The following is an 8,716-nucleotide window of genomic DNA, read 5'->3' as shown; positions in this document are numbered from 1 at the left end:
CTGATTCAATCTGAGCTTGGATCAATTTAAAGAATCCTATTTCTACACATACAGAAAAGTCATCTAAATAAATAAATAAATAATCCACTCAATGATTATAACAGGACTGTTGGTTTGATTCAGAAGTCCAATCAGATTTAGAAATTCACTATTCATGTTTTGTCAGCGTACAGATTTTGTACAATGAATGAAAACCAAGACATTTTGCCATAGGATTTTGCACTTATATTTCCTATATATAAAGTTCAAGCTCTCTTTTCCTTTGTTCAGGAGATCTAACATGCCAAGAATAATCCATCATCTTGAAGATCAAGATTGTTTTATATATACTGTTGCATTTGAATGTTATAGTTTGATAAAACCAAAAAGACACCAGGTGCTTTTAATTATGTCTGACACATCACATCAATTAATGAAGTAATCTAAAATAGTTTTTGCTTTATAGCAATTGTCTGATGATGTGATTTTTGAGGGGGGGTATTTTTATATTTCTTGGTGTTTGCTTGCTTTCTAAACAGCCTTGGTTAATTGACTATTTTTGTAAATTCTATTGAGAAAAATAATCTCTTTTCTTTAGCTTAGCTCTGTTTAACCTCTTTTGTTCTATTATTGTTACATACCAAAGCAGTGGGTTGAAAGGCACATGAGAGATGAGCCTTTATGAGTATCAGTGCTACAATCAAAAGTCATCTCAGAATCAAAGAAATAAGTATCATGGCATCATAAGTTTTTCTCCCTACATAGTATAGAAAGTGATACTACCATACAAGAGCAAAGGAGGTGGAGCTGAAATTATGATGTACGACTCATTTCATAATTTGTCCCTTCTTAATGTACCCTATGGTTATCATTGCCAAATTTCCCCAATATATATTTATCCTTTAGAAGGAACTCAGCATATTTCTAATTTTCGGCAAGAAGCTTTATAATTCATTTTTATTTTAAAACTTTTCATTTTAAAATCAGTACATCCAACAATAAGGTATATACTGACTAAAGATAACTAACAGTCCAAACTGCTTTTAAATGAAAAAGAAGAAACTGACAGAAGGTTCAATATCTTTTCAGGGTAATTAGGAGTGGAATGTCTGTAACAGATTTAATTTAGGAAAAATGATCTCTAGCTGTAATGTTATCTCTTAAAGCAATCTGGAAAGTAGAGAGAAGTCAAAAGGACAGCTAGACAATAATTTAATCCAAGTGCAACCAATATGTCACAGATAAAGCTATTTACTACCATTTAGGAGAACAGTAAAATAAAATCTTACATTAGAATTGTATAGTTGATTTTTAAAACTTACAGGTACTGACAGTAAAGCCCTTTAACCTGCCTGAATAATTAGAGAGGGTTCCTCCCCCCCACCCACCAGAATAATACAAAGATTATAAAGGTAAAGTTAATAAATCTATTCCAGCTGTAATAGCCTTGTTCAACTTTCAATAGCATAGCTGGCTGGAGAATTCTGGGAGTTGAAGTCCACCAGTCTTGAGGTTGCCAATTTGGAGACCTCTGAGCTAGAGAGATATTATGTTGCTCAGGTGATTCTTTTTCTTCTTGTGCCATATCCGTCATCAGATATTGGCGATCATGTTGGCGATCCTATTTTTATCAACAACTGCAGAAAAAAGTGCTGTTAAGTTTTGTCCAAACCAGTCCCTTAGATTTTAAAGCCATGATGTTCTTCTGCCTGGACCTCGTTTGCCTTCAATCTTTCCTTGGAGGATTAAGTTGAAGTATGCCATTTTGTCCAAAGTATTTTAATTTTTGCTTTTTTAGAGTTTTGATGATTTCCCTTGGCTTTCCCAGGTGGCTTATCAGCTCAGGTGATACTATTCTGGAATTGGCCTTGCATAGGAAAGTATGAGACATGTTTAGCGTGCAGAAGGGGGATCTGCAAGGCATGACCAGAAGAGCAAGATAGCAGGTGCAACAGCATGATTGAAGACTTGCTTTTTGTATGAAAGCATTTGTGCCCATGGTCTTGGCTATATTGGTGCTTCCCTGCCATGATGGACAATGAAAAGGACAAGTGCTGTTTTGGCAGCTCTTGGAGATACCACTAGCCACAATTCTTGAAAGTGGCTGGTATAGTTTCCTGTCATTTTGAGCTGGGGAATACATGACACCTGGAAGTAGACTATAAGCTGAGGATTCTCAAACACTGTGATGTCATAATTCTCCCATTGGTTCCATATGAGAGTGGGCATGATGGGGTTGAGAGGTCAGGACAGGGATGATTATAGCATAGGAATATAGCAGATGAAAGGGACAGGGAATTTTGATTTATGGGCTGTTGAGGGATGTCATTCAGTGCACCTATTTGTTGTTGTTCAGTCACAAGTTATATCCAACTCTTTGAGATCCCATGGACCATAACATGGCAGACCCCTGTCCTCTACTGTTTTCCTAAGCCTTCCCAAATACACACACACTGCATTGATCTAAGCATCTCATCCTTTGCTGTCCTCTTCTCCTTTTGTGTTCAATAAGTGCACCTATAGAGAGACTGATACTGAGTCTGTTTTGGAGTCTGTTAGGGAAGATACGGTTAGCTCTGAAATGTGCCCTGTCAGCAGTGGGCTGCACGGAATGGAAAGGGAGGGAACAGAATTAAGATGATGACAGATAATAAGAAGCATGCAATGACACTTTATAAGGAACAAAAAGGTTGGTTATTTGACGACCATCTCCTTTCTGAGTCAGCTGCTTAATCTCAGGATCCAGAAAGTTAGGCCATCAAGTTATGTCTGGTGCTAAGTATGCCAAGTTTATCTATAACTGTGGATAAGAGGACAGACATGCCTTGGATTATTAGCAAGATTTAAGAGGGTGAATGGGAAAATGTTCCCTTTTCTAAAACACATTCATCTGGGTTCTGAAATTTAACCAGCAATGACCCCAGATCAAGGAAATATATGTTTGGGAAATTTTACAGGCAGTAAAAAGTAGTTTTCCGCTACCAGGCATGTAACCTTGGATGAATGGGTCGCTAGAAGAGACCAGTTGTGCTCCAATTTGAACTGCTTCTGGAACAAAAGGTTTTGTTGACAATGTCTTGTGCCCTTTATATCTCCTATCTTAGTTCTCTGGCAGTTGCGACTGATTCAAAATTCAGCAACTCATGTGCTGACAGATTCTGTCTATTCTATATAGGTAATACCTTTGCTGTGGGAGCTTCCTTGCCAGTTGGCTTCCAAGTACAATTTAAGGTGCTGGTAATTATCTTAAAACTTTACATGGTGTGAATCCTAGGTATCTGTGACACATCATTCTCCACATTTTATTTTCTAATCTAAGTTATGTCACCTGTCAAAAATAGCAATTTATGTCACTTTAATTAATCTGATTTCCCTATTAAAACTGCAATTATCTAAGCCAGTACTTAATTGACAGCTTTCTGTGTTTTCAATTTTAGATTCAATTTTATAATTTTACCTTTCAGGTGAACTCAAAATGCTGTAGCTAAAACATTTTTATACAGTTTTTCAGTTTAATACAATAATTGGTAATTTATAATTTCACCATCACAATCAAAGTTAAGCTGCAACAATAAACTACTAAAATCAGCAGGATACAGAAAGATATTCTTAATATTGGTTTGGTTGTTGCTCTCACTGTTATTTAATCATTTATTTAATATGACTCTTATGTCCTTGAATAAAATATATTTCCTAGATATTCAGTTTTACATTCAGCTAAAAAAAAGTCATGCTATTTCTCTCTTGCTAATTTGCATAAGAGGTATTTTTTACCCAGAGGTCCTGTGGATACTGATGTCCATACCAAGAGCTTTAGAAATCAGATAATATGGAAGAAAAAACAGTACATTTTTAATAATAATGCCTATAGCTGGGATTTTCTCCCTAGTATTTTTGTTCCTTCCTGCTGAGCTAGAAGCATGAGCCTTCCTATATTAAAGTAATACTGACAGTTCCTCAGATAAATTGAAGTCTATCTCTTTTTTTTGATCTAGAGGCACTGATGGACTAGAAGAGAGCTAGCAAATTAAACTTCAATTTAAATATAATAGTGATAGAAAATTGCCCAGCCTAAGAACTAGAACTTGCTTTGAAACTTAGAACACTATCTCTGAAGGAATAGGTATATAACTTAAAGGTTTTCCCTAATTCCATAGTATGATAAGGAAGCCCATTTCCCATTTTCAGTTACAACTCTAGCCTGAAGAATATGTATCTTAATAACATTATAAGTGAATTACTTCAGTCAGTTTTCACGTGCTGTAATTTAGACAAGAACACCATCATAGAATTTCTGGTATTATCATCACTTGGTATCATTTAAATTTGCTGAAGATGTCACTAGCTCTACGGAAGGCTATCCTTGAAAATGTTTTGTAAACATATTGTAAACATTTACAGAATATTATTTGATTGTTAATCAGGATAGCCAATAAGCCCACTCCCAGAAGCACTACAGGGTGCTTCTGTTATGAACTAGGCCAATTCAAGGAGTTTACATTAACCAATAAACTTTGACATGGATTTGACCCAAGTACTTAACAGAAAACTTTCTTTCAGCTTATGCACTAAGATCAGCTGGAGAGATTCTATCTAGGGGTTCTGCAATTTAGCTCATAGCGTAGTGACACCCAGAACATTTTTCTGAGCAGTCAAGCCCCTTTTTACAAACCAGTGAGATACTTACACCACATCATTTAGTGTAAGTGTAGAATTCTTCAATTCTTTTCCCCCAATAGTTTTGGAGGGCTAACTTCACTGATAGTGAAATAAAGTTTACGTAACTTCGTTGTCCAAACTTTATCAGTGTCCCTGATGTCTTTGGGTCCTGACACATCTAAATGTATTTCATATGAAAGTCTGCAGGGGGAAGTTGGAAATCTGTTTTGCTGCATACATCTACAAGCTATCACTTCATTTGCAAGTCTGCCAACCAAGGCTAAGTGATAACTTTATTTGTGCCATATGAAGTCAACCTCCTCTTGTGATCAAAAGCTTTAAATTCGAGTGTTAAACATTTGAATCAACAAATTTTGAAGCAGTGTTGCGCATCATTTAATTTAGGAGCGTATGTAAAGCTGAGAAAGAGACACAGTAGGAATACCAAGAGGATTTGCAAAAGAATAATAAATAAGAGGAAAGCTGGCAGGGTATTAAATGGAGGATTACAAGCTTTGGGAAAGGAAGCGCAGAAACCGACTACTGTACTGCGAAGGGGACGCATAGAACCGCAGTTGGAGCCAGTCACGCGGTCGCAGAGTTAGAACGCTGACAAGCACCTGCAGTCCCGCCCTTTTTCCACCACGTCCCCGGATGGGCGTGGCTTATCTTCAAGGATAAAAGTGCGAAGACGGCCATTGGCTCCTTCTTTTCGATTGTAGGAAGAGTTAGGCGTGCGGCTGCTGTTGGGGATAGGGAGGGAATGATGAAGAATGTTGTTCCCTGGAGGAATAAGTTTTACACTGGTAAGGCTGTTCATTTCTGATTTTAAGTAAGTGGCCGTCGCCGTAGTAAGATACTAGCCGTTTGCTGGAACTTTTTTAGAGTTATTACAAAAGCAGGGACAGCTGAAGAGTTGCGGCGCATGCGCCCTGCCGGTTCTTCGATTTGTGAGGGTGAGCTTGACAAGCGGGCTGGAGCGGGAGAAGGAGGCGAAATCCTTGGTAAAATGGCGGGCGGTTATTAGAATCCCTTCCCAACCGACGGATGAGGAAGGGTAAAGTGAAGGATCTAGAGGCGCCCCAGCACGACGGGAGCGGAGACGGGGCGGGGGTAAACTAAAGGAATGGGGAGGAGCCGCTTGATTTTGTACTGGCAAAGCAGATTAACGGTCGGTTCCTCAGGAAGCAGCGAAGGCTGCACGTGTCCCCGTACCTTGTGAAGGGCGGGAGTCTCCGCTTCCTTTTCCCCCCTTGCGCGCGTGTATCTCGGGACGCCATGCTTCCATGGGACCTGCCAGGGTGGCAGCCTCCCTTCCTACTCATGGCAGAGCAACCGTCGCCTTGCTTTTTGGCATAGCTCCCCTCATTTCATTGGGGGGAGACTCTGACTTGGGCAAGTCACATTCCTTCTTGTGTCACCCTAGGCAGCTTCGTGGAGCGCGCGTGTGTGTGTGTGTGTCCGTGCGCGCGCGCTTTGGAAACGACACGGAGGCCTGCGTGAGAGCTTTCCTCTGGGGACCGATGGTGGTCATTGCAAATACCTTACAAAGCCGCCTTTCATGTTTTTTAAAGTTGAAAAGTGGTTCTAAAAATACCGTTAAACCGTATGAGGTTAAACTTGGGTAAAGGAGTTTAAGTGTTCCGGGGAGGCCTACAGCTCTGTAATATGAAACTGATCTTTTTAAAGAGAGCTTTGGGGGATTTTAATTGGCAGTTTGTCAAGAGTTTGAAGTTTTGAAATCAGTTTAACCTTGCTAGTTGGTATCTTGGATTTATGAAAAATAATTTTAATCTATACTTTTGGACGTTAAAAGTTTTAGGAGTCAGTAATTTTGAATTGGTGAAATTTTGACCTGAAGCTGTATCTTGAAACTGGAGCCAATTAATACTCGGGACTTAATTTTCCTTTATTAATGACCCAATTTTGGTAAAATTTAGCTACTTTCATTTCAGAGGCTTTCTCCTTTAGACCAGTGTATTTCATTGTCCAATTGGGCAACATCTAGTTCATTTCCTGAAACATTGCCATCTGATGGGAGCTAGGAAATGTGCCTTTTCAATGGCAATCCTGCCCTGCTCCCAGATTTTTGGTAGCCCCTACCCTTCTAGCATTATAAAGCTTTTGCTGACCTGGCTTTTCACCCTAATACTTGGAATAAGATTTTACTTTTGGTGGGAGCTGCCCACAGTTGGTTATAAGATGTGGTATTATATAAATGTTACAAATAAATGGATGACAAAAGATCGATATTTTTGTAAATTGAAAAATATTGATATTTTGTGAATTGAAATTATTGGAACTGGACATTTTCAGCCATGATCAGGATGTAAAAAATATAGCTGCGCTGGTATTTGGATTCAGTGCATCTATGACCACAATTGAGCCTAAAATTTATATTGTTAAGCAAGGTATTTGTTAAGTGAAGTTTTGCTCAATTTTATGACCTTTCTTGCCACAATTGTTAAGTGAATCATTGCAGTTAAGTGAGTCTGTTTATCTATTGACTTTCTTGCCAGAAGGTCTCCAAAGATAACTACATGATCCCAGGGCACTGCAACCATCTTAAATGTGAGTTGGTTACCAACTGTTCAAATTCTGTTCATGTGACCATGCTGCTGCTGCAATAATGAGAAGCATAAAAAATGGTCATGAGTCACTTTTCAGTGATGTAACTTTGAATGGTCACTAAATGAACTAAGTTGAGGACTACCTGTGAAATCAAGTCTACCCCAACCACTGATGCACATTGAGTATATCATCGGTAGACAATGAAGAATTCTATCTCAATAATAAAGTTGGAGGGACCCAATATATCTTCTTGGGGTGGTTTCATTTCTCATCTAATCAGAATAGGTTTGTTTAGTACAGGCAAAAAGTTAAGAATTGTTCCTAAATCTTTTCTTCCAGGTGGGTTATTATGTGGGACATCCCAAGTGAACCCATAAAGTTGGTTTGATCTTTCTGGGGACTATTATACATAAAATAAAATCCAATATTCCTGTAGATCATGTTATGAGAGGCTTGTGAAAGAAATATAGATTTGGATGTATATAAATCAAGAGAAAGTAGTAATTTTGCTGCAGGTATTGTATGGGTTTGATGCCTCCCAAGTTTTTTTTAGGGCATGTCAAAATTTCCAAACATTAGGGGTGTTCAAAAGTTATCATGTCTTGGGGATTGTAAAGGTATTTTGGTTACTTCAATGTTCTTGGTAAATAACTACATAAATATAACTTTTTGACATTTTATTTGTTTCATTTCACAGGTTCAGCTGCTTTCTCTTTGTCAAACGTTATTTTGTCTGAGAGTTAATACAGTGGCCACGTTCCTGTGAGTGTGATAACTGATCTGTAATGGCTTCTTTAAAAAATGATACTGGGAACATTCACTCATATGAGCAACCTAATTGGGACTGGCAGAGACTTGTTGCCATCTGAACTCCCAATACTGCAGACATTCTCAGATATGGCTTACTGTTATGAGAACAAAGTAGTGATGATGCTAGAAACTACCCAGCAGCCACTCTTGCAAGAGATATATATTCAAAAGTGCTTGAAAAGTGGGAACAAGCAAACAGTTCTTTTGTGACTCCTGTTGTAAATTCACAAATGATAATTATGATGTATGTTTTGTAAATAAATATTTATATTTATAAATTATGACTTTGTTAAGTTGACAAATTTTTTCAACTGTTTTTGTGAACATTTGAAAAACTATCCCTACCAGTGCACTGATTTCCTTGTTGCATATATCATTAAGATAAATCAATATTGAGATACTGAAAACTAAAAAAAATCCATAAATAGCATATTTCATTACATTGAATATTTTATATCTTAACCAAATAAAATTATAAAAAGCAAAATAATTCTGTCAGCAAATAAAAATATTTTGAAATATGGTTTCTAAATCCCACTGTGGTATGATATTACATTCAGTAGTAAACTAAATATCATTTGGGGTTATTTAAGTCAAAACTGCAACAGCTTTTTCCTAACAATGCAGTATATGGATGGCAAACTCATAATATAGCATGTACTTATTGAAGTACTTCTTCCTAACTTAAGAACAGAAA

At 37.6% G+C, this 8,716-nt stretch overlaps 1 long non-coding RNA gene and 1 other non-coding gene across 2 annotated transcripts; both read left to right on the top strand.

Moving 5' to 3' along the window:
• Nucleotides 1-5,307: 5,307 nt before the first annotated feature.
• On the top strand, nt 5,308-8,300 carry LOC113434671 (uncharacterized). Its single transcript, XR_003373835.2, has 2 exons — nt 5,308-5,444; nt 7,907-8,300. It is a non-coding gene; the product is annotated as an uncharacterized LOC113434671 (long non-coding RNA).
• LOC113434886 (small nucleolar RNA SNORA24) lies at nt 5,913-6,046 on the top strand. The gene has a single exon (XR_003373864.1). It is a non-coding gene; the product is annotated as a small nucleolar RNA SNORA24 (small nucleolar RNA).
• Nucleotides 8,301-8,716: the final 416 nt, after the last annotated feature.

This window comes from Pseudonaja textilis, chromosome 6 (assembly GCF_049901715.1).
Source record: "Pseudonaja textilis isolate UNSWEBS1 chromosome 6, rPseTex1.2, whole genome shotgun sequence".
Taxonomy (NCBI): Eukaryota; Metazoa; Chordata; class Lepidosauria; order Squamata; family Elapidae; genus Pseudonaja; species Pseudonaja textilis.
Note: the sequence above shows the minus strand (reverse complement) of the source record. Positions and strands in the feature narration are given on the sequence as shown.